Source organism: Phacochoerus africanus, chromosome 10 (genome assembly GCF_016906955.1).
Source record: "Phacochoerus africanus isolate WHEZ1 chromosome 10, ROS_Pafr_v1, whole genome shotgun sequence".
NCBI classification, from domain to species: Eukaryota; Metazoa; Chordata; class Mammalia; order Artiodactyla; family Suidae; genus Phacochoerus; species Phacochoerus africanus.
In genome coordinates, this window is record NC_062553.1 from 133,070,362 (window position 1) to 133,095,351 (window position 24,990).

Genomic DNA, 24,990 nt, shown 5'->3' on the forward strand with positions numbered 1-24,990 from the left:
GAAAAAAAAATCCACTGCTAATTCTCAAGAGCTAGTAAGCGGTACCTCAATTTTAGCCAGTGATTTAGGGGAGAATCCACAGTGTGCAAGGCACTCAAATAGGCGGGAGCCAAAGAAATGCCTCCTTACCCAACCCCCCACTCTCAACAGGAGGAATTAATTACACCAGGGTCACTTCACTTCCTCGGAATCCTAGGACAGACTATCTGTGGCAAGGTTAGGAGTCCGTATTTCGAAATGACTGAGTTCAACCGCTAACCCCTCTCAACTAATTACTGGGACCTTGATCTTTTGGTTCATGTGCAACAGGATGTGCTATTTTACCACATTCGTTATTTCTCAATTAGAAAAAGAAATGTCAGCTGCCTAGGGGGTGCCAAATGCCAAAGTTTCAAAGCAGAGCCTATGGCAGTAGACGAGACAGGGAAAAAGAGTCTTAGAGTTTATGTCTCATTGTGAAAAAGAAATATAAAGAGCAAAAACAGTCATAAGTATGTAGTGTTTATTATAGGAAAGTCTGGAACCCTAAAGAGAAGGATCCAATAAGCCGCTATCAATGGACCAGGAAGCTGATAATAATTAAAACTTCCATTTAACCCTTTATCTTAATTACCTAATAAACCATTCGTGTGTGTAAAAGATAAAACGGAAAGGACCTAGGTTTAAGCTCGAAAGAAACTGTTTTAGCAGATAAATCTATATGCCAAAATAAACTGGATGCTGAATAAAATGATCTTGCTAGTTTTTAACATCCAAGTAAAGCTACTTTCTAGTTAGTATAAGAACTTTCCATATATTTGAATTTTAAAATTGAAAAAATTAACTGGGAGGAAAAAAAGGTCATTTTCAGGAAAAGGCAAAGAAAGCTCTGTAGCAAAACACAAATATACAGCAAGGCCAGATATGACAATGATACAGTCATAATGCAACATGAATTGTCACTGCACATCTTCCCTGGGTCAGAGGAGGTTTTGGATGTTGCGCGTGCTGAAGACGTAGCAGCAGAGAAAGTAGAAAATGCCCTGTTCTCATGAAGCTCACATTTTAATAAAGGAACCAACACATACGTCTGTCCACACATAAGTACATTTTAAATCACAAGCGAGCTATTAAATGACATAATGCTCTGTGTGGTTAATTAAAATAGGGTTTTATGTGTGAAAGTGTCTGGGAAGCTACTTTGGAATGACCTTTCTGCGCAGGTGACATTTTAGCGGAGATCTAAATGCTAAGAAAATCCATTCAAGTGAAGATGAAAGGGAGAACGGCAATGTCTGAAAAGAAGGCAGAGGTGATCAGGTCCCGCTTTAAAAGCTCAAGTTGAGCGTCAGATCTTCATTCTAAGCCTAATGAGATGCCACTGAAGGATTCTGAGCATAGTCTCATCTGGTTTGTATTTTCAAAAGACACACTGGCTACGGATCAGAAAAGGGATCGTGCAGGGACAGCAATGGAAGCAGAAGCCCAGACTCTCAGGATAGTGAAGCCCAGTATCCATTAGAATGGAGAAAAGGGATGTTACTCAGACCATGTCTTGGAGGAACAGTGGAGTTGGGTAATGCGTTCTGCGGAGGTTAAGGGAAGACAGGAAACAAAGACAATGCCTACATTTCGAGCACTGGAGCACCGGATGATCTCATATACTATGGTGGGGAAAATAGAGGAGTGGAGAGACAGGATTGGGGGAGAAATTAAGACTTCAGCTTACGTATATTCAGGTGGAAAGGCCCATTAGACATCCAGGAAAATAAGTAGGAAGTTGGTTACGTAAGCTTCAGGATCCAGAGACAGATTTCATCTGGAGATTTTTTTTTTTTTTTTTTGCTATTTCTTGGGCCGCTCCCACGGCATATGGAGGTTCCCAGGCTGGGGTCGAATCGGAGCTGCAGCCACTGGCCTACGCCAGAGCCACAGCAACGTGGGATCCGAGCCGCGTCTGCAACCTACACCACAGCTCACGGCAACACCAGATCATTAACCCACTGAGCAAGGGCAGGGACCGAACCGGCAACCTCATGGTTCCTAGTCGGATTCGTTAACCACTATGGCATGACGGGAACTCCTGGAGATTTTGTTTTGAGAGGCATCAGACTATAAATTGCATTTGAAGTCAAGAAATTAATTAAGGTAACCTAAGGAGACTAAGGAGAGTGTGTAGACTGGTGAAGGTGGGTGACCAAGGAACGCTCTCCAGGGATGTCCACATCTAGAGAAGCTACAGTGGAGAGGCAGCCAGAAAACTGGCTGAGGAGGGCCAGAGAAGGACGAGGTCCAGAATCCTGAAAGCTGAGGCAAGAAATTGTTCCAGGAAATGGCCATCTGTATCCAATGTTCCTGATCGGTCAAATGAGAGCATAAGTAGAAAACTGACTAATGGATTTGGCCAAAAACCTGCTGGTGAACTTAACAAGAGTGTCCATGAAATAGTAGAAAAAGCAAGTCTAATGCCAGTGGGTTGAAGAAAGAACCTGAGATGGGAAAGTGGAGACAGTTATCACAGACAATTCTTAAAAGTTTTGATCTATCAATTTCTTCTTATTTGTATTTTCCAGGTCTTAGTGCGCTTCTACATATAAGTACTTTCTTCCTTTTGTCTTTAGATTTTTAGCTTTCTTTATACTGGAGCAAGAAGGATTATATTCATAAATACATGTTAACTGTAGTATTCTTATTCCTTTAATCTTGATTTGTTTGGATTTTACTTTTTCTTCTTTTCAAATTCATTAACTTACATTTCTTGGTACTGAATATAGAATAATTCTTCTTGTACTAACAAATTTGAAATGTAAAGTAATTATAATAATGTTTTGATGTGAAAGGGATCGGACAAATGTATTAGCAGCTAAAGAAGGATGCAGATACCAAGGTGTCTTGTGTTTTTTGTTTTAGGAAAGGATGTAATATAAGTGTATTTATTTGCTGCTGGCAATGATTTGGTTAAAAAGCATGAACAATAATCCCAGGATTATTTATTGAGAAGTCTATAATTTCTCAACTGATCTCTCCCTATCAGCTCTGTTATTACTTTTCATATATGTGGGAATCTATTTCTAAGTTCTTTGTTTTGTTCCTTTGGTCAATGTGTCTATATCCTTGAGCCAATAATACTCCATGTAGTTGATGAGGAAAGACTTCTTGTTTCAGTTTCCTTCATCAGAAATGTCATATCTATTCTTGGCTATTTACACTTCCAAATAAATGTGAACTTGCTTCCCAGAACTTCCACACAAAATATCCTGTCAGAGTACTTATTGGCACTACATTGAATCCATAGATCATTTGCCTTTCTACAATATTAAACCAATACGAATAGAGTCTTTACAGGGTTAAGACTTCCAATTCATAAGCATTTTGTTTGCTTGTTTGTTTGCTTTTTAGGGGCTCACCTGTGGCATATGGAAATTCCCAGGCTAGGGGTTGAATCGTGCTGGCCTACGCCACAGCCACAGCAATGTAGGACCCGAGCCATGCCTATGACCCACACCACAGCTCATGGCAATGGCAGATTCTTCTCCCACTGAGCGGGGCCAGGGATCAAACCCGTGTCCTCATGGATACTGGTTGGGTTCATTACCACTGAGCCACAACTGGAACTCCCATAAGCATGTTTCATCTTTCCATTAATATAGGTTTTTTTCATCTTTCCAAAAATGATTACTTTGTATATTTTTGTATCTGTATGTACATAAAAATTTTATTTGTATATATACTGTTATATATTATATGCAACAATATATATTTATACTAGTACATTTATATACACCTTGTATATTTTGATGCTTTTAAAAGGCATTGAACATACGCATTTGCACTGTTTACTCCTAATGAAAATGTATATAGATATTTTTATACATCAACCTTACTAATAAACTCTCTCATCTGCATAATTTGGGGAGTTTGTCTGCAAGTAATGCCAATTGTATATTTTCTTCTCCAATCTTCAAATGTTTTCTTTCTTTTATCCTACTGTGTGCTGACAGGGACCCACCAATAAATTGATGAATTGACATGATAATAGCAAATATTCTTAACTTAGTTCTGATATTAAAGGCAATGCTTTCAATATGTCATCATTAACTATGATGGCAGCTAGAGATTTTTAATAAGCTATTCATTTTCACTTTCAGGGGCTTTTCTTCTATTCCTTATTTGCTAATAATTGTTCGGTTTGGTTTTTCAAACAATGAATGGGTATTAAATTTCATTAAACACCTTTTTTGTATTTATAGAAATAATCAGGTGATTTTTTTTCTCTAACCTATTATATTAATAACTGCTTTTTAAATCTCAAGTAAGACAGAGCTGATACTATTTCACACAGCCATTTCATTTTCCGTCTGAGCACACTGCAAGGTTTTACTTCCTAGTTCTCTTGTGTCTGGGTGAGATCATGTGACTGAATTCTAACCAATAAATAGAAGACAGGCAAAAGTGATGTACTTCCAAATTTGGCTATAAAACACCCTGTGTAATCTCCTCTCTGTCTCTTCCCATTTGTTTGGATGAAAAAAGGTGTCCTTGTTCTTGTTTCTTTTTTTGTTTTTGTTTTGTTCTTGCCCACACCCATGGCACATGGAGGTTCCTGGGCCAGGATCAACACCGAGCCCCATTTGCAGCCTGCACCACAGCTGTGGCAATGCCCTTAACCCGCTGTGCCAGGCAGGGGACTGAATTGGCTGGATCATGAACCCACTGTGCCACAGCAGGAACACCAACCCCAAAAATAACAAAAACAAAGAGGAAAAAATTAAAAAAAAGGTGTCCTTAAGTTGCAAAGCTACAAACTAAGTGCTTAATTCCAGACATAATTATGTGTGGTGTACATGCAACACACACATATACATGTATGTCCATGTGTACATGTATATGTGTGTGTGTTGGGTGTGTGTGTGTGTGTGTGTGTGTGTACCAATCTCCTAGAATCATCTTCCTACTAATGCTTGGAGAATACCACCATTATATGAGAGCTCTGAAACCTCTAGGATCATAATATCACAATGGGTACTTCCTGAATTCTTCTGGTAACAACAATTCAGTACTAAGAAAGGAAGCAGAGTTGTGCCCTGCAGGGATTTGAGCCCTTAAGAGGTCCCAGCCCCTAAAGACCTCAAGAGTAGATCTATATGTATTTTTCTATTCCCAACAGTTTAGAAGGTAACACGGTCTATAGAAGGTACAGATAAAAATTTATCGAATGGCTGAATGCATGAAGCCACCTAATCTTTTGGTGGGTTCCATTATATATAAAATAAGGATAATTATAATATAGTACATACTTGAGTAACAATTATGGCAATTAAAGTTAAATCAGGCATGTGGCATTTGTAAGCTGACACACATTATAGAAAAGATAATTTTTTTCTTTTACTCTCCCAAGTTAACTCATTTTGTTTAATAATAATGGATAGTCAGGGATAAAATTGGTTTTCTTAGGTGAATTAGGTTCCCTTTTATCAGAGAAATTCAAATATAGCCTAAGAAACCACATAGAGGATTTGATAGGAAAAGTATATGCCTTTTGACCTCTTGACTTTTAGCCTCCATTCCAATAAAGATACCATGATGCAAGGGAGCAAGGTGAGGAAAATACTCATTCACTAAGAATATTTTAAGAAGACGAAGACAGTGAAGGAAGAGCACAGCTTTGAGATTCTGACTAGCCAGTTTTAAATTCTGACTTCTACATTCTAGACATAGGACTCCGGGAAAATTATTACAAATATCTGTACTTCTATTTCCTCACTGTAAAATGGATCTTTAAAAAAGAGCTTTTTCTAGAGGGTTGTTAACAGATTTAAATACAATTATGTGTATGAAGTGTTGAGCACAGCACCTGATACGTGGTTAGGCAGCAGTAAAGAGTAGCCGTAATTAAGACTGTTTTGCATCTAACTCTAATTTGGTGATTCATTGGGTACAGGTCAGAGTTTTAGCTCAGTAAATGTTATCTATCATCATTTATATTTACAGTGTAATAAAGAGAAAAATACATGTTGAAAAGTAACCACAGATATACATATATAATGTTACTTATCATGTGTTGAAGAATAAACGTAGCCTGAGCAAGATCCTGCTTGATACATGTGTGACTTTTCACATTCATCTTCCCAGGAGTTTTTCTTTGGCAAATTAGGAAATGAAAACCAGCAAGCCTCTGATCTGGAACTACTGAGAGCTCTAAACGACAATTTCCTTAGCTCACTCAGACCATGATGCCACCTACTAACAGGCAGGTGGAGATTAGGAAAAAAAAATCTATTTCCCTTTTTTTCCTAAAAAAAGAAATGTAAAATTAACAATTAATTAACAGCCTAAATCAGATAGTCAGAACTCAGGGTGCAGTGCTCGTGCTGGTCTCCTTTCATTCCAGGTTGACTTAATCAATTTCATTCTTATTCCAGAGGTGCTGGTGGCCTAATTTTTGGATAAGATACCAAACTATCCAAGTTTACTAATGGTCATTAGCTTTTCTTTTCCCTCAAGAAAATATAGCTTGTATTCTGTGCATATATCCAAAGGGTACACCTTATTTTCATCTATTTCTATTTTTAATGAAAAATAGAAACCTGTAGGGATAACTGTTATCACCGATGTGTTTATCTAGTACTTTCTGGGGATCTAAAATCTGAATTTAAATCTAGTTGTATTTTATGATTGTTGTAACCATTAAGAAACTCATAGGGAGTCCTCTTGTGGCTCAGCAGCCTGGGTTCCTTCTGTGGTTTGGGTTTGATCCCTGGCCCAGGAACTTCCACATGCAGTGGGCATGGCCAAAAGGAAAAAAAAAGAATCTTACTGGAAAATTTTTTTCTTTTTTGGTCTTTTTGCCTTTTCTAGGACCACACTCATGGCACATGGAGGTTCCCAGGCTAGGGGTCAAATCTGAGCTACAGCTGTCAGCCTACACCACAGCCACAGCATCACAGGATCCAAGCCTTGTTTGCGACCAACACCACAGCTCACAGCAACGCCGGATCCTTAACTCACTGAGCGAAGCCAGGGATCGAACTGCAACCTCATGGCTCCTAGTCAGATTCGTTCACCACTGAGCCATGAAGGGAACTCCTGGAAATATTTTTTTAGACATGGTGAACATAAAATTTAAAGAGATAACAGTTATCTCTTAGAGAGTCAAAATAAAATACTAGCTCAGGAATCATAAGGAAGAGTTGCAAATTTCTCTGGTGAGGAAAATAAAAAAGCACAAACAAACCATTTGCATTTCTGTATTCTCATTACCCACAAACTTTGGTTAAAAAAAAAAAATTCCTTCCATGGATATATAGCAGTGGTATTAAGAAAGAAATTCAAATTTTAAAAATACAAACAAAAAAGGTACTCCCGGGAGTTCCCTGGTTGCCTAGTGGTTAAGGATTCTGTCTTGACATGACTGCATGTCATGGGTTTGGAAAAAAAAAAGAAAGAAAAAAGAAAAAGGAAAAAAAAAGCGGCACTCCTAATATATCTCAAAAAGACATCTTTTTGAAGAGCATGTGTTTCAGACATTTTCATGTCTAGTGAAAATCTGTTCTCACTAGATTTTTAAAAATAAATTAATAATTATTAGCCACAGGAAAAAAGTTAAATTAAAAGTATACTCTCTACTGAAGTTCCTCATTATGATAGGTGAATTTTAATAAGCAGGGTGAACTTTTATGTTAGCGTTTATTTTTAACTAGAAAATTTCACAGTGTATTCAGCCATTTCTACTTAATAATCAAGAAAAGACATTTTATTACGTTGTCTCTAAAATATGGTCAGTGATTCAACAGATTCAGTGTTTGACAGATTTGGAATACATCAGAGAAAGAATTTTTCTAATAGAAATTTGATAGATAACCTGCCTCCTAAACTTATTTTATATCTATGCATCACATAATCTTAGAGTTGGAAAATACTTTAAAGTTACTCAGTTCATTCTCCTACAAACTACCTCACTTCTATCTTCATCTATCTTCTGCTGAACACTCCAGTGAAAACACACTTAACTATCTCTTTTTCAAAATTTTTTTGGCTGCAACCCACGCAACATGAAGAAATTCCCAGGCCAGGGATCAAACCCACCAGAGCCACGGCAGTGATAGTGCAGGATCCTCAACCCACTAAGCCACCAGGGAATTCCCAAAAAAAGGCACTTACTACCCCTGGAGGAAGTTCATTCCCTAGTGACAGTTTCTGGTCCTTTCCAAGATTTACTTCACAGCCAACTAAAACCTGACACTTGAGAATCTCTGCTGCCTCTGCCAAACATTTGATTGATAATGAATCTTGGCTTTCAATGTGTTTGAAGACAGCTACCACGCCCACCCTAAATCCTGTATTTTGTTCATCCATTCAGAAAAATTAGTGTCTACTCACTCATCATCTATACACACCGTACTGAATCCAAGCTTGTTATCCACTGTTCACGCACAGCACTCCACGTGAAAAGCCAATGAGCAGACGCTAAGAGTGTGAGTTCTGGAGTCGGACTGACCTTGTCTACATATAAACTCTGCTCCTTGTTAGAACAATCTTGGGCAAGTTCCTGCCCTTCTCTGTGCCTCTGTCTCTCCATCTATAACCCCAGCAATTGATGTCTGGTATTATTAACAGCCTACCACAACGCCTGTACATGGTGAGTAGACAAAAAATGCTAATTTTTAAAAAATATTGGACTTTAAATACTTGGATAATCGAACTCAGTCAAAAAGGTCTAAAATTTTGCTAACTCCGGAGGTGTTCTGATTACACTGTTGTTGCTTTCAGAGAGTATATGGCCACTTTTCACATGAATTTCTATATACACACAAGTAAAAATGTCATATTAATTCCAGTAATGATTTGACCTAAATGTATATATGTCTTTCTTGCACATTGTATGTATATTCATACATTTTCTTTGTTAAATTTTGTGTTAATTTGGGTCAAGAATTTTGGGGTAAAGTATAGTATCTATAATTTATGGAACATTCTGTAGTTTACAAAGGATTTTTAAATATATCACCTTACCTAAACTTAGCAAAAATCTTGGGGTTTCCATTGTAGCACAGAAACAAATCCGACTAGTAACCATGAGGTTGTGCGTTCCATCCCTGGCCTTGCTTAATGGGTTAAGGATCTAGCGTTGCTGTGAGCTGTGGAATAGATCTCAGATGCAGCTTGGATCTGATGTTGCTGTGGCTGTAGTGCAGGCTGGTGGCTGCAGCTGGGATTTGACCCCTAGCCTGGGAACCTCCATATGCCATGAGTGTGACCCTAAAAAGCAAGAAAAAAATTTAAAATTAAGAAAAATAAACTTGGCAAAAATCTCACATTTCATTAATTTTATAATTAGAATTTTTTCATTTAACATACTTCAGCTGGAATACATTTTATAGACAATGAAAAATCATAGTTTAAATTATACTGTTTAATTCTATTTAGTGATGCATAAACTAATTGTATGTTTTACATGTGATGTGACCTCATGTTAATTTAAATATGATTTAAATGTTAGGAATAGGTACATTCATCATAAGAAGCAACAAAATATAAAGAAAACTCTTTATTTTTATTTTTTGTCTTTTTGCTATTTCTTTGGGCTGCTTCCGCGGCATATGGAGGTTCCCAGGCTAGGGGTTGAATCGGAGCTGTAGCCACTGGCCTACGCCAGAGCCACAGCAACGCGGGATCTGAGCCGCGTCTGCAACCTACACCACAGCTCACGGCAACGCCGGATCGTTAACCCACTGAGCAAGGGCAGGGACCAAACCCGCAACCTCATGGTTCCTAGTCGGATTCGTTAACCACTGCGCCACGACGGGAACTCCTAAAGAAAACTCTTTATCAAATTTCTCCTCCACTTTTCCTAAGTAGCTGTAGTCTATTAAAAGCTGCCCACACACCCTAAACTTTGAATACTTACTGATCACCCCCTTTGGTCAATCAAATTACCTTACGATGCTTTATTACTTTTCTACATTTTATCTTTGTTCATGTCTTCAAAAATATTTACTAAGCTCCATATATGCCAAACATTTTTCTAGGTGTTAAAAACACTGTGCTTAAAAGCAAACCTGGAGTTCCCGTCGTGGCGCAGTGGTTAACGAATCCGACTAGGAACCATGAGGTTGTGGGTTCGGTCCCTGCCCTTGCTCAGTGGGTTAACGATCCGGCGTTGCCGTGAGCTGTGGTGTAGGTTGTAGACGCGGCTCGGATCCTGCGTTGCTGTGGCTCTGGCGTAGGCCAGTGGCTACAGCTCTGATTCGACCCCTAGCCTGGGAACCTCCATATGCCGTGGGAGCGGCCCAAGAAATAGCAGAAAGACAAAAAAAAAAAAGCAAACCTGAAGAAAAATACAAAATAACAAAACAGAAAGCATATCTTGTCTGTAGAGTTTACTTTGTAATGAGGAGAAGACATAAATATATGTATAATATGGTGTCAGGTATTAATTAACTTTTTAAAATATTTTTAAATAATTGAAGATAAAGAAATGAGTATCATACTTTTAACCCCTCTACAGATCACAAAACAATGCTTTATGCAGAGAATATGGACAATACATTCAGCATTTTGTGATGGTCCATTTGGCAAAAGTTACGTTTGAATACTACCCAACTTCCCCTGTCACTGTACTATTTTCTCTTATTTTTCTTATGACTTCCATTCCATTTATCTTATAAACATTTTCAAATAGCCATCAACAAATTTTAAGTCAAAAATGAGGGGGTTGATACTACTAATTTAACACATTCTCACATGCATTTTTTAAAACCTGAACTTGAAGAAGAAATGGCTTTATTGACTCAAAGACTGGAAGCTTAAATGGTAGGAAGAAGACATATAAGTGCATTATTAAAAACTTGTATGCAAATGTAGAGTGCATTTACTCATAATCACTCCCAAACTGGAAACAACCCAATGTCCTTCAGCAGGTGAATGGATAAACAAGCTATGGTGCATCTATACAGTTAAATACTACTCAGCAATAAAAAGGAAGGAGCTTTTTCTGCATCAGTGTAATCTGCAAGGGCTTAATCTCCAAAACATACAGACAACTCATGCAGTTTAATATAAAAAAGAAAAAGTAAAAAAAAATGGGCAGAAGATATAAGTAGACATTTCTCCAAAGTAGACATACATGGCCAAATAGCACATGAAAAGATGCTCAACATCACTGTGAGAGAAATGCAAATCAAAACTACAATGAGGTATCACCTCACATTGGTCAGAAGGGCCACCATCAAAACGTCTACAAACAGTAAATGATGGAGAGGGTGTGGAGAAAAGGAAACCCTCCTACACTGTTGGTGGGAATGTAAATTGTTATAACTACTACAGAAAACAATATGGAAGTTCCTTAAGAAAATCAAAAATAGAGCCACCATATGCTCGCTTCTAGGCCTCTATCTTGAGAAAACCATAATTTTAAAGGATACATGCACTCACTGCAGCCCTATTTATAATAGCCAAGGCATGGAAGCAACCTAAATGTCCATCAACAGAAGAGTGGATAAAGAAGTTGTGACACATATATACAATGGAATATTACTCAGCCATAAAAAAGAACAAAATAATGCCATTTGCAGCAACATGGATGAATCTAGAGATTATCATACTAAATGAGTAAATCACACAAAGACAAATATCATATGACATCACATACGTGGAATCTAAAAAAATCATGCAAGTGAACTCATTTACAAAACAGAAACAGGCTCAGTCATAGAAAACAAACTTATGGTTACCAAAGGGGAAAGGTGGAGGGCAGGGATAAACTAGGAGGATGGGATTAACATATACACACGACTTTATATAAAATAGATAATTAACAAAGACCCACTGTGCAGCAGAGGGAACTCTACTCAGCATTCTGAAATAACCTATATGGGAAAATAATCTGAAAAAGAATGGATATGTATATATGTTTGATTGAATCGCTCTGCTGTACACTTGAAACTAACACAACATTGTAAATCAATCATACTCCAATATAAAATAAAAATTTTAAAAAAGGAAGGAACTACTGAAAACATAGAACGGTATGGATGAATTTCAAATTCATTATGTTTAATGAAAAAAAGCCAAGTTCAAAGGCTACACACTGTAGGTTAAATTTATATTTGTAAAAGATAAAACTATCGGAACAGGAAAAAGCATGTTCGTTACCACGGGCTAAGGGTGAAGGAGAAGATTATGAAGAGGCATGAGGAAATTTTTGTGGGGTTATGTAACAATTTTATACCTTGATTGTGGTGGTGATTACATAGGTTTATATAAATTATACCTCATTCATCCTGGCTTTTAAAAATTTCAGTGTCATTGATGCTCTGGGGGGTTAGAGGGCTTCCCACCATTGCCAGTCCAGCCGACTGAAAACAGCACTTCATCTTTATCCTGGTGTTCAGGTGCACCTGCAATCTCACCCCATCGACACAGAGCATCTTGGTGTGTGGTAACTTTCCCACACATCAATCCAGTCAGACTGACCTACCCCATGCCCCAGGAAACAACCCTGTGAATTTCTCCTGCTAAGAATACCCAGTTCCTGTTTCACTCTTTATTCTCATCTAAAGTAACATGCTCAAAGATGAGAGTTATGAGCATGATGCACTTTTGCAAGCCTTTCCGCAATATCTATCACACTCCACACAGAGAAAACAGCAGTGTCTTTCAGATGGTAAGTACTCAAAAATATATGCGGAATGAGGAAATGAATGAATGAACAAATGAATGAATTAATTAACTGGCATGTGAATGAATTCCTTACATAACACAGGCTCTTGGTGACCAGGCAACTTTCATTTTTATTAGTGAAACAGAGTAATGCCTTGATAGGATCTGTTTTTAACATAAACGACAAGTGAAATTTCCTCTTTCCCAGCTTCATTTTTGTCAGCGACTCATTGTCTCATCCATAATCACTGTTAGATCTTCAATGTGTTTTTTCCTTCATTTTTCTCCCATCTCCTGTCAATACTCAGGTTTCTCTTTTCTATTATCTTGCACATGTGACTTTGCCTTTCATGAGGTCTCTGTGATGCTCTTACTGGATGCTTCCGACCTACACTTCTGCCTTACACAGAGCAAAGGGTCTCCATCATAATACTGAACACATCTTGCTCTTTTCAGACCCAAAGTGTAGGCTTCAAGTAGAACCTCCATGAAGTTAAATTTTTCCATATGTTTACTCACAAGGTGTCAAAGAAGCTGGGTGTGAGTTTCTTGAACTTCAAGACACAAATACACAAACCAAAGTCACATCAAAGTAAGCATCATCTACATTTCCACAAAAATGAAAGCTGAGTTTAAATGTTTAAACTGTGTAGAAACGATGCTATAAATTAAACATAAACTTAATCTTGAATGCTATCATGTATTCTGAAAACAACCTCAATTACAGTACATCAAAACTCACAAACCCCCAAGGCAAACAAAATGAGAAGTAAACATTTGTATTCTTGCTTTTTCATTTCCTTGAATAACTCACTGACAATTTGTGTAGGAAAAAAATTACAAAATTGACTGATTATTTTTATGTCTTAAAATATATCTTTTTCTATAATATTTTAAAAATCCATAAAAATGCTAACATGTGAATAGATAGTAAAGAGGTTTTTTTTGTTGTTTGTTTGTTTGTTTTCTTCTTATGGCTGTACCTGTGGTATATAGAAGTTCCTGGGCTAGGGGTCAAATTGGAGCTGTAGCTGAGGCCTACACCACAGCCAGTAGCAATGCTGGATCCTTAACCCACTGCGTGAGGCCAGGGATTGAACCTGAATCCTCACAGAGACAGTGTCAGGTTCTTAACCCACTGAACCACAATAGAAACTTCTAAGATTTCAGTTAAAATATATTTAAGAAATATGTATCATTTAAAAAGTTATCAATAAATTATTAATTATTAGTAAGTTTGACATCAATTTACTATGCTGCTAAGAGATAGATTTAAATAATAATTTTATTTTATTTTTTATTTTTTTGGTCTTTTTGCTATTTCTTTGGGCCGCTCCCGCGGCATATGCAGGTTCTCAGGCTAGGGGTCGAATCGGAGCTGTAGCCGCCAGCCTACACCAGAGCCACAGCAACTCGGGATCCGAGCTGCATCTGCAACCTACACCACAGCTCACGGCAACGCCGGATCCTTAACCCACTGAGCAAGGACAGGGACCAAACCCGCAACCTCATGGTTCCTAGTCAGATTCGTTAACCACTGCGCCACGACGGGAACTCCTAAACAATCATTTTAATATGTGCATTATTCTAAGAAAACTACATTTGCGCAAATATAATGTACATCTGTATCTCTGAGCCAAAAAAAGAAAAGTGGATGTTAAAAAGCGTTTCACTTCTCTCTTTCATGCTGCCTTTTCACCAAAATACAAAATCATACTTCCCTTTTTAAGTTCCTCCTCACAGCTTATCTACATCCTCATACATCACAGAGTCACAAAGAGAGAGGCTTTACTATACATGGGTGTGCACGTTCTATGCACATACATGTTATAACCAGAGGGGGGAAGAAAACAGAGAGAGACATATATTCACAGGCTGACTGGACTTAGGTAGAGATGAAATAACCTTTCAGAAGGAGAAATATGTACCATGGGACTGAGGGACTTTTGAATGATAGCCTTCTTTAGACTAAGGAAGTAGGTCCAAATTTCTGGTTATTTTGTTCTCTCAGACGAGACACGAAGGAAGTGTGATCTGACCACACTACAGATGGTTTGGGTGATCAGCTTTCAAAAAAAAGTCTTACTAAATCCACTTACCACATGTTTTCGGTCAGCTGGAGCCCTATTTTATTATACATGTACATGTAATACACATCTGTGTGTACATGTCCCTATGTGCATCTTGAAGTCAATAACTCTATAGTTTGTGCTAATGTGAGAGTTTACAAGTTTCCCAAACACCTGTCAGGACCACCCAAGAAACTCTCAATCTTAAGAGAAAATTGCAATGGACTAAAATCTGATCTGATAAGACATGAAATACAAGGACAGACTTTTCCATTTATGACAGCTCCTCCACATTTTTGATTTATGGATGTTATTCATTTTATAGTAGGATGAAGCCTTGCAAAAAGTACAACTTCTGGAAGATGCAAAGAAAAAAACAAAAAAGTAGCTAGTGGCTATTGGGCAATGAGTACAACAGACAGACAAGGTGGTCATGAAGATAAACGGAGTTTCAAGGCTAGTATATGAGAAGAAATTTAAGCATGATGGAGGCAGAGATAACAGAAATGGTACCTTAGTACCTCTTTCTACAAAACTTTTCTTTAAGACTCCTATAACAGTAGTGACAGACTAATAAAATATCCCAAAGATTTTCACTTTATTTCTTACGATGAAATATTTCTTCCTCTTCAAGATCAAACTGATTAACTTCCAGGGGGAAAAAAAAACCTCTCAAGAAATAAATGTTGCAATTATATCTGCATAAAAATAGAACAGTTTGGAATACTCAGGGGGGAATATGTCATGTTTCTTTTGCCCACTGGAAGAGAGACTGTAAAAGGAAAATGCTCACATAGGGTCCATTTCAAAAACAATGAGAGTGATTTTCTATTTTCTTTCCTCAGTGATATCTTAAAATTAGCACACAGGTATAGTTTACTGATATCAGTAAATTTCAAATGCACAGTGATACAAGTATTTTCAATGGAATCCATGTAAATTTATAGAAATACTAAGGCTGGATGTTCAGACCTTATCCTTAATTTGATATTTACATATTCAAGTACTCACTCTATCTCCACCTGAATGAATGTGTGCCTAACAGACATCTTGAACTCAACATTTCCAGGACTGAGCGCCTCGCCGCATCACCCAACCCCCATCACCACCATCCACAAATCTGCTCTCCCTGTAATTCTTCCCATTTCAGGGGCATCACTTTTGCCCTTTAGGTTGTTCAGCCAAAATTCTTGACCTTCCCGCTGACTTCCCTCTTTCATACCCATACCTAGGGCATGAGCAACTCCTGTTGGCTCTACCTTCAAAATACATCCAAAATTGTCCCATTTCTTCCTGATTCAACCGTATGACCTCTTTTGGAAAGTAAAAAGCATCACTAGGTCTGAGTTTTGAAATCTTAATTCAGTTTGTACAACACAGTGTTTTCCTGAAATTAATTATCAATAGATAAATACATCCTTTCCATCTAGCTAATTCAGTAGTTGTCCATTCACTCATTCATTCAGTAATACATATTCATTCAGTAATATAACATATTGCCTACTAAAGGCCAGACAGTATCCTAGGTACTTTGGCTGGATCAGCAAACAAAATAAAGATCTCTCTGTCCAACTGAATTTTGAATTTAATGATGAGAGACAGAGAGTAAACAATATATTAGTTCACTGTGTAGTATCTTAGAAGATTATGGAGAAAAAAATAGAGCAACATAAGCAGAGGTGAGGAGTTGCTGGGGGGTAGGGAGCATGTCAGGTTACAGTATTAAATAGGGAAGTCAAGACATGCTTCTTGGAAAAGTAAAATTTGTAATAAAAACTTGTCAGGGTGATTCCCTTCTGCCTATCTAGATGGAGAATTAACAAGAAAGTGTTCAGAATAAGATGGCATATTTTGTCCTAGTCTCTGCTTTAAACCCTTCTCCAGACCAAGCAAAAGGTCAGTGAGAAAGGAATAAAGCAAGGAATGGATAGGGTAGGAATGAGGGGAGGCAACCCCCAAATATCCACTTATTATGGATTGGATATTTGTGTCCCCTCAAAATTCACACTTGAATCCTAAACACCAGTTGGAAGGTATCTGGGGATGAGGCTTTTGAGAGGTCATTACATCAAGAGGATGGGGCCCTGGTCTGATGAAATTAGTGCCGGCGGGGACAACACAGCAGAACCTGACCGTGCTGGAAACCCGATCTCAGACTTCCAGCCTCTGGAACTGCGAGAAAATAAATGTCTGTTGTTGAAACCACCCAGTCCATGGTATTTTGTTATGGCAGCCCCAGCAGACTAAGACACCTCTACTGTGTTGAGTGTTGTAACTTTGAGCCTATGACACTAGGAAGGATATTACATAGAGAAGTGTCATGTTCCAGTATAATTTATAGCACCTCACACATATTGAGACATTTAACATTCAATTAATCCCACAAAATTTTGTTAATTATCTGTCCCTCAGAAAAATTTCTGCAATCTGCCTACTTTTCTATCTTCTACAGCTATGCTGCTATAATAGCTTCTTACATGGCCTCCCAACTGACTGTGTGTCCATCAATTCAACGAATGATTAAATACAAATATTCTCTGGTAAGAATCCTAGTTCCAAACTGACAAAGGCTTTGAAACATCTTTTTACCTGAAATAATTGAGCTTTATTTAAAATGGTCACAAGGGACAGAACCTTAATGGAGTTTGAGGGAGCCCTTGATTATGTACACACTGCTGGCCAGCTTCCCTTCCCACATTTCTGTTCCTTACCCACACTCTCCTCAAACTCATACCTCTTACCTAATCACGCTTTACAGATAATGGTATTTGTGTGACTAAGAAAATACACTGAGATGTAAACATTAAGAATAAAACAAAAAAAGACAACATACATGGACCTAGAGAGTATCATACTAAGTGAAGTAAATCAGACTGATCAAGACAAATATCCTGCGAGATCACTACTATGGGACTCTAATAAAACATGATACAAAAGAACTTATTCACAAAACAGAAACAGACTCAAAAATTTCAAAACATGGAAGCAACCTAAATGTCCATCAACAGAGGAATGGATAAAGAAGATGTGGGACATATATACAATGGAATACCACTCAGCCATTTAAAAAGGACAAAAAAATGCCATTTGCAGCAACACGGATGGAACTAGAGACTCTCATCCTGAGTGAAGTAAGTCAGAAAGAGAAAGACAGATACCATATGATATCACTCATATCTGGAATCTAATATATGGCACAAATGAACCTTTCCACAGAAAAGAAAATCACAGACTTGGAGAATAGACTTGTGGTTGCCCAGGGGGAGGGGGAGGGAGCGGGAGGGATCGGGAGCTTGGGGTCAATGGATGCAGACTATTGCTCATGGAATGGACTTACAAGGAGATCCTGCTGTGTAGCACTGAGAACTATGTCTAGACACTTCCAACGCAGCACGACAATGGGGGAAAAATTACGTATACATTTATGTCTAACTGGGCCCCCATGCTGTACAGTGGGGAAAAAAAAAAGTGTGTTAGGGGAAATAACAATAAAAAATAAATTTTAAAAAAATCAAAATAAAAATTTCAAAACCAAACTATGGTTACCAAAAGGGAAACATGGGGGGGGGGGAATAAATTAGGGGGTTTGGATTAACATACACACACTACTGTATATATATCCATAAGTAACAAACACCTCCTGTATAGCGCTGGGAAATCGACTCAAGACTCTGTGGTGGCCTATTTGAAAAATAATGGATGATATATGCATATATATATACAGATATCTATATATGGATATACATGGATATATATCTGATTCATTTTGCTGTACACCTGAAACTAACACAACTTTGCTCCAATAAAACAAAACAAAGCAAAAACAAAAAACAAAAAACAACTCAACATTTCTATCAAGTTTTGCAGTGTTTGCAAGTTGGGCTCTCCCAACTTTAATTTTAATTTCTCTGCAACATCTATCATCACCTCCAGTCAAGGAACTCTTCCCTTTTCTGCTTGCCTCTACCTCCTCCACCCGCACCTCGAGCATCTCCAAGCCCATCCCTGTGCCTCATTCCTGCTCTTCACTCAGCCTGGGATACAGGATCTTCCCCTCGTCTTTCATTTTCAACATTTGACTCAGTCTTGAAGCTCAAATTCTATCTTCCTCACATTCCTTTCCTCAGAAACTAAACCTAGTTGATACCCATTTTACCTAATGTGTTAACTTCTCTGCTAGAACATAGGAACATAATTATACTATCTTATCTGCTATTGATTATACAACTGAGCTTATTGCCATAGCAGTGTGTTGTTATCTAAGTCATCTTCACTAGTGGTATGCATGTGTTTTTGTTGTTGTTGTTGTTGTTGTTGTTTTTCTGCACGCAACTAGGTATTTAAGCTCCTTGAGTAGAGCAGGGTGATATTATTCTACATAACTTCTTTCAGCATGTAGCCTAATGCTAAGGACAAAGTAGTTCACTCTATGTAATAGTAAATCAATGTTTGTTAATAGCACAAATGCATGGCAGTTGATTAACTGAGTTGGAAAACCACTTGAAACTTTCAGACCCTTTCCTCACTAACTGATCTTGATTTATCTATCTTCCACTGATCTTCTACAGCTCAAACGGGACTTTTCTTATGCTTTCAACTGTAGCAAATTCATTACCCATTGATATTTATCATACTAGACTACATCAAAACTGCACTCTAAATATACCCTCCTGGGAAAATCATTTTGGCATCACTCCTCCCTTTCACTGCTTCTTTTTCCATTGGCAGGACAAGGGGGGTCCCTAGCAACTTGATGAATGTTCTGTTTTTCTCATCATTTCTGCACAGCATCATTTTATGTAAGTCAACAAGGGACTTGGACAACTCCTGATTCTGCCCCACTGACAGAGAAGCTCCTGCCTTAGCCATGAGGATGATTGGCTGGGTACTTTTATTCACAGTGAGTACAATTCAGTTGTGAGTTCAGTTGAAAGAATTTGCTAGAGCAATGAAGTGCTTGTGTGATGTCAGTGAACCCTTTCGAAAAAACTAAACTGCCATTTAGTGCAAAATTTTAAAATGTATAAAAGGATACTTAAAATAACACAAAACCACTGCAGGCATTAAAACTGGAAATGGAAACATGTTAGCAAAGGAAAGGAAACAAACCATGAATCTGAAATGACTTGCATAAATCATTCAGCTTACTGGGTTCTAACCAGGGTTGCTATTTTTTGAATATACATCCACTTTTCCTTATTTGAGTGGTAAAAATATTGTATATATGTATTTATTCCTATAATTCATCAACTTGAATTCTAGACTCTAGTAAAAACTGATGATGCAGCAGAAAAAAGAATATATTCAATATGTATTCTCTTTATGGAACTTTAAAATAAACCACTTTAGCACCCATATTCAATAAAAATAAACAGTTGTTGGGCCTCAAATGAGATCCATAACTCTCAACGTAATTCACACATCCTGAAAAATTATAACCATCCTAATATCTGGCAATGTTAGTCTTTCCAAAAGGCTACATCGCCTCTTTTAGCTGTGTGGGGCTGAACATAGAGGAGGAAGAGACTCTCAAGTCCTCTGGTTGCCTTAAATTACTTGTAACTTTGTCAATATGCTTCCTTCAGGAAGATAAATTCAAGCTACACTTCATCAGTCTATTTCCTCAATGGAACTGCATATGCTTTTGAGTGCCATATGTGTTGGGGTGGAGGGTACAGACTAGCAAATATTTCATAATATATTACACCCATTAATCTGCCCTCTTTCGAATACAACTGATTAAGAGGAAATTAAATGGGTTTACTCTAATGAGTATAACTAATAGCAGTTAACTGAAGACATTCATCTCTAATCTATTTGACGTCCTGCTGTTAGAGACCATCAAATGATTTAGGTGTTATTTACTTAGCTTCAGAATTTAAACATGTTAATTTCAATATTTCAGGGTCAGTGATAATCACCTAGACCACAAATCCTTCACTAATAACCATACTTGCTATGCTAATGGGGGTTTTAGTTCAAAATAGAATAGAAGATTGCCAGTTTACAAAGAGATATTTCAGATAAGAATTTGATTTTTTCCCATCTATGGTATGATTGGGCATTCTGATTATGCTAAGGTATGTTTCAGTTTTTAGCCTCTTGCAAGTGGATAGATGAATCATAAATAGTTACACCCTCCCCACGCCCATGTTATAGACAAACATCTTAGGTGAAGACAAACTCTGTCTCCACTATGTGTCCCCGCGGCTTAGGAGAGACCATGAGTCATGGTCTTTGGGGGGTGGCAGAGAATCAGCAGTCTTATACCGCTATCATTTTTTTTTTAACTTAGAGATAGATAAATGCAGGAACAAAAATAGTGTTTTATTTTTCACTGTGGGAAGTACAAAATAAGCCAAAAATACATATATCACATGAAGAGCTTAAAATGGAGATGATATCTGAGGGTTTAGAGTCTCCTGCCAAAATCCCAAATAAAAACCTATAGATGTGGCTTAAAATATGCTTTGAGGTATTAGGCATACCATTTAACCTTTACATTAATTTCTTTTTTCCTGAGCCAATCACTGGCTTTGTACTTAGTTACTTACTTTTAATACCTTGTACAAAACATGACCACTCCATGTACGATGTTTGGGCCTAATTCATTACATGAGAGACTTATTTAAGACAAGAATCATAACAGAATAACGACATTGAGACAAAGGATGAATCTACATAATTAGGAAAGGAAAGAAAATTCTCTAACTCTTTACATATACTTGTCTAATATGTTCTTTCTCTGTAACCTGAAAGCTAAAGTGAAAAATGAAAAATTATATATATATGTGTGTGTGTGTGTATATATATATATATATATATATATACATACATATATATGCATCTATGTAAAGGTATTTATGCATGTACATATTTATTATGTAACACACACACACTGAGAGTGGGAGAAAGAGAATGGGAGAGATAGATACAGTTTAAGGCCAAGAAGACTTTTTCACCACGTATCCAAACAGTCCTTTACAGATTACAAAAATCAACACCACATAGTACTATAATCTTCAATAACACTACTAAAACTTTTATTCAAACAGCAGTTGTACTGCTCCAGGTGCCTGGCACACTGTGGTGAAGAAGACAGATAGAACTCTAGTTCCACCGGAGCTTATGTTCGGCCGGCAATAGAATGGGTGAGGTTCTGATGTGTGCTGCCAAGATTCCAGATCCCCTGTTCTTCTAGCATCATCCCGTTGATCTCTGAGTCCCTCCTACATTAACGCCAGTGATTCTCTCCTGTTTGAGTAAACCCACAGTTTTCCAGAACTTAAAGAAAACCAAATGCTATGCATAAGTAAATCAAGTATTGCACCAATTTGTTTACCAAATGAATAATTTCTCTGCAAAATTCAAACTTCTGCCTACTGCTTTCTCCCTAAACAAAATTTTTAAGAAAAGTTACAGCAGAACTGTACAGCAGAAATTGGCACATTTTAAATAAACTACAATAAAACATGTAAAAAATTATCTATCTATGCACCTATCATCTATCTACCTAATTGGAATTTGGGGAGTTCCCATTGTGGCCCAACAGGTTAAGGACCCAACTAGTATTCATGAGGATGCTGGTTTGATCCCTGGCCTCACTCAATGGGTTAAGGACCTGGCATTGCCTGGAGCTGTGGTGTAGGTCTCAGATTTGCCTCAGATCTGGCATTGCTGTCGCTGTGGTGTAGGCTGCTAGCTATAGCTCCGATCTGACCCTTGGTCTGGGAACTTTCATATGCTGTGGGTATGACCCTAAAAAGCAAAAAAAAAAAAGTATTTGGGAACTTTTTCCAGAAGTTTATAAACGTTTGTTCCTTTCCCTCAGTCCCATCTCTACACTGACAAGGTGGGGGGGGGGGGCAACACTTGGCAGAGATGCGGAAATGTTCATGGAAAATTTCTACATTGGGCAAGGGCTCTTTTTATCAACTTTCCAGTAAAATTCTCTCGGAAAACAGTTGCACTGCCCATTACTGTTGGCCAAATGTCTAAAGCAGAGAAGACTAATTGACGGATGTAATGTAATAACTTTGGTAAAAATACTATCCTCTTTTAAAGCACCCCCGCCCTCCCTGCTGGGTGAAGCTTTATAATTTAGGATGCCAGGGAAGAGATGGTTGTTCAGGTTTCACAAGGATATTTGGATTTCAAAGTTAGGCTTTCTTTTTCAATAAGCAAACCAGGCTTCACAACTTGTTTAATGTAGCCAGAGGACTCTTCACAAAGAGGAGCCTGAGAGGGCAGCTTTCTCACACACACAGCTCTACAGGCTGCCAGTACTTTTGCAAGACGTTCCAAGCAACATTTCCGATACTGTACCTCCCTAGAAGTTAATTTGGGAGCTTTCATTAAAAGTCGTATCTATACAAGCTGTCACCAGGAGCTCAGTTTTCTTGGTAATGCATCTTGTTCATCACTTTCCCTGGAAGACTATGAGTAAAGTTCCTAAATTTGTGTATACTTGTTACCCAGATGAGGTTTGATAACCGAGCATATTCACTCACACACCGAATTGAATAAATTTTCAGATTATAATCTAATAGTGCCTTTTCCTCTAATAGATATTTGCTCCATTTCCTTTATTCTTTACTGACACATTATTACCACTTATACCACCACATGGTGTAATAATATACGTACAAATTCATTGACACTGTTCCCATCAAGAGATGAAGCATCTGACCTTTCCCTACGTATAAGTGTGCTCTGTGACTGTTTTGAATCCATAAGCACTGTCCACCAGGACATTCTTTGGAAGCCTCGATCCTCTATAAAAATCTTCCAGGTATCCAAAGATAACTATGCTAGAGAGCTCACATGTAGATGCTCCAATCAACAACCATGACTGAGCCCCTCTGTCTGCACCTACATGCCAGACACGTGAGTGAAGCTGTCTCGATCCTTCCAGAACAGCCCAGCCACCAGTGAATACCCCCAAGTGACTTCAGTTGCTAATAATGGAGCAAAAGAATTGTTCAGCCAAACTGTCCACATTTCTGACCCAGAAAATCATTAGATGCAGTAAAAAGGTCTTAAGCCTCTAAATTTTGGGATCATTTGCTATTCAGTGACACATAACAGAAGCATAAAGGGGTACCTGGAATTCAGCTGCTATTGTAACAAAAATCTAAACTATGTAGCATCATCTTTAACAGAAGCCAGATGGGTTTCAAAGAGACATCTGTGGAGGGGCGAGGGGCACGAAGGACAGTGAGGAAATTGAAAGCTGGAGAAAAGATAACCCTACTTATACAGTGGCAGAGTGTTTAGCAACACTGTACTACTGATAAGGTATAAAAAAAATAAAGCTATCGAACTAGTGGATTTTACTAAGATTTTCAGGCAGAACATTAAAAGTGGCAACTGTTTTATCTGCATATGAACGTATGGTTTGAAAAAAGATAAGCTAAAAATACCATAAAGAAGACTTTAGACAAACTATAAAGAAGGTAAAACTTACTAATAAAACTGTTTTCATAATCCCCAGTTTCTTTAGGCAACAAAAGATCACAAAGTTAAAAAAAAAAAAAAAGCCTCAGGGCAAACATCAAATCCGTAACAGCACCAGCCAAGTCATAAGTATTTCGAAAGTGTAGTTGTAAGCCCAACCCTTTGTTGGGACCTCAGAAAACTTTATCAGTGTGCCCAGCAGAGCATCTGGGATCTTAAGGGCATGATTCTCAGACCCTTTTTTTCTAATTAAGAGAGCGTATACCTTGTAGACTATTAACCAAACAAAAAATCTACGAAACTTCGGGCATTGTCACTCAGCTCTCTGATTCTCAGTTCAAGGTAGAGAGGGATCTAGCTCAGAAAGAAATGTGGGTGGAGCTTTTGTTCGATCAAATGAATTATAATATGATACACTGAAGGCCCACACAGTTTTTAAAGAAATTACAGCAGTATGGGCAGACAGGGATAAGCTGTAGCACAAAAAGAAATAAGACCTGGGATTCTCAACCTTCTAGAGTACAGGAAGCAAAAGCAAGGAGGCAACTTCGAGGAGCACAGACCATTTCCCATGTCGAAGAATGAATGACTTCATAGAACAGAGATATAGAGATACGATATCACCATGGGATTTGTTCTCTGGATGTAATTAATTTTTTTAAAGTTGAAATGTAATGTTTTATCACTAACCATCAGGGTAATACAAATCAAAACTGCAAGAAGCTATCACCTCACACCTAGTAGGATAGTCGCTATTTATTTATTTATTTATTGTCGTTTTAGGGTCCCATCCATGGCATATGGAAGTTCCCAGGCTAGGGGTCTA

At 37.8% G+C, this 24,990-nt stretch overlaps 1 protein-coding gene and 1 long non-coding RNA gene across 5 annotated transcripts in view; one reads left to right on the top strand and one right to left on the bottom strand.

Moving 5' to 3' along the window:
- Nucleotides 1-24,990, bottom strand: part of ARHGAP24 (Rho GTPase activating protein 24) — a 476,741-nt gene that overhangs the window by 263,803 nt on the left and 187,948 nt on the right. The window lies entirely within an intron of this gene.
- On the top strand, nucleotides 12,541-22,148 carry LOC125138238 (uncharacterized). Its single transcript, XR_007137608.1, has 3 exons — nucleotides 12,541-12,643; nucleotides 19,497-19,608; nucleotides 21,764-22,148. It is a non-coding gene; the product is annotated as an uncharacterized LOC125138238 (long non-coding RNA).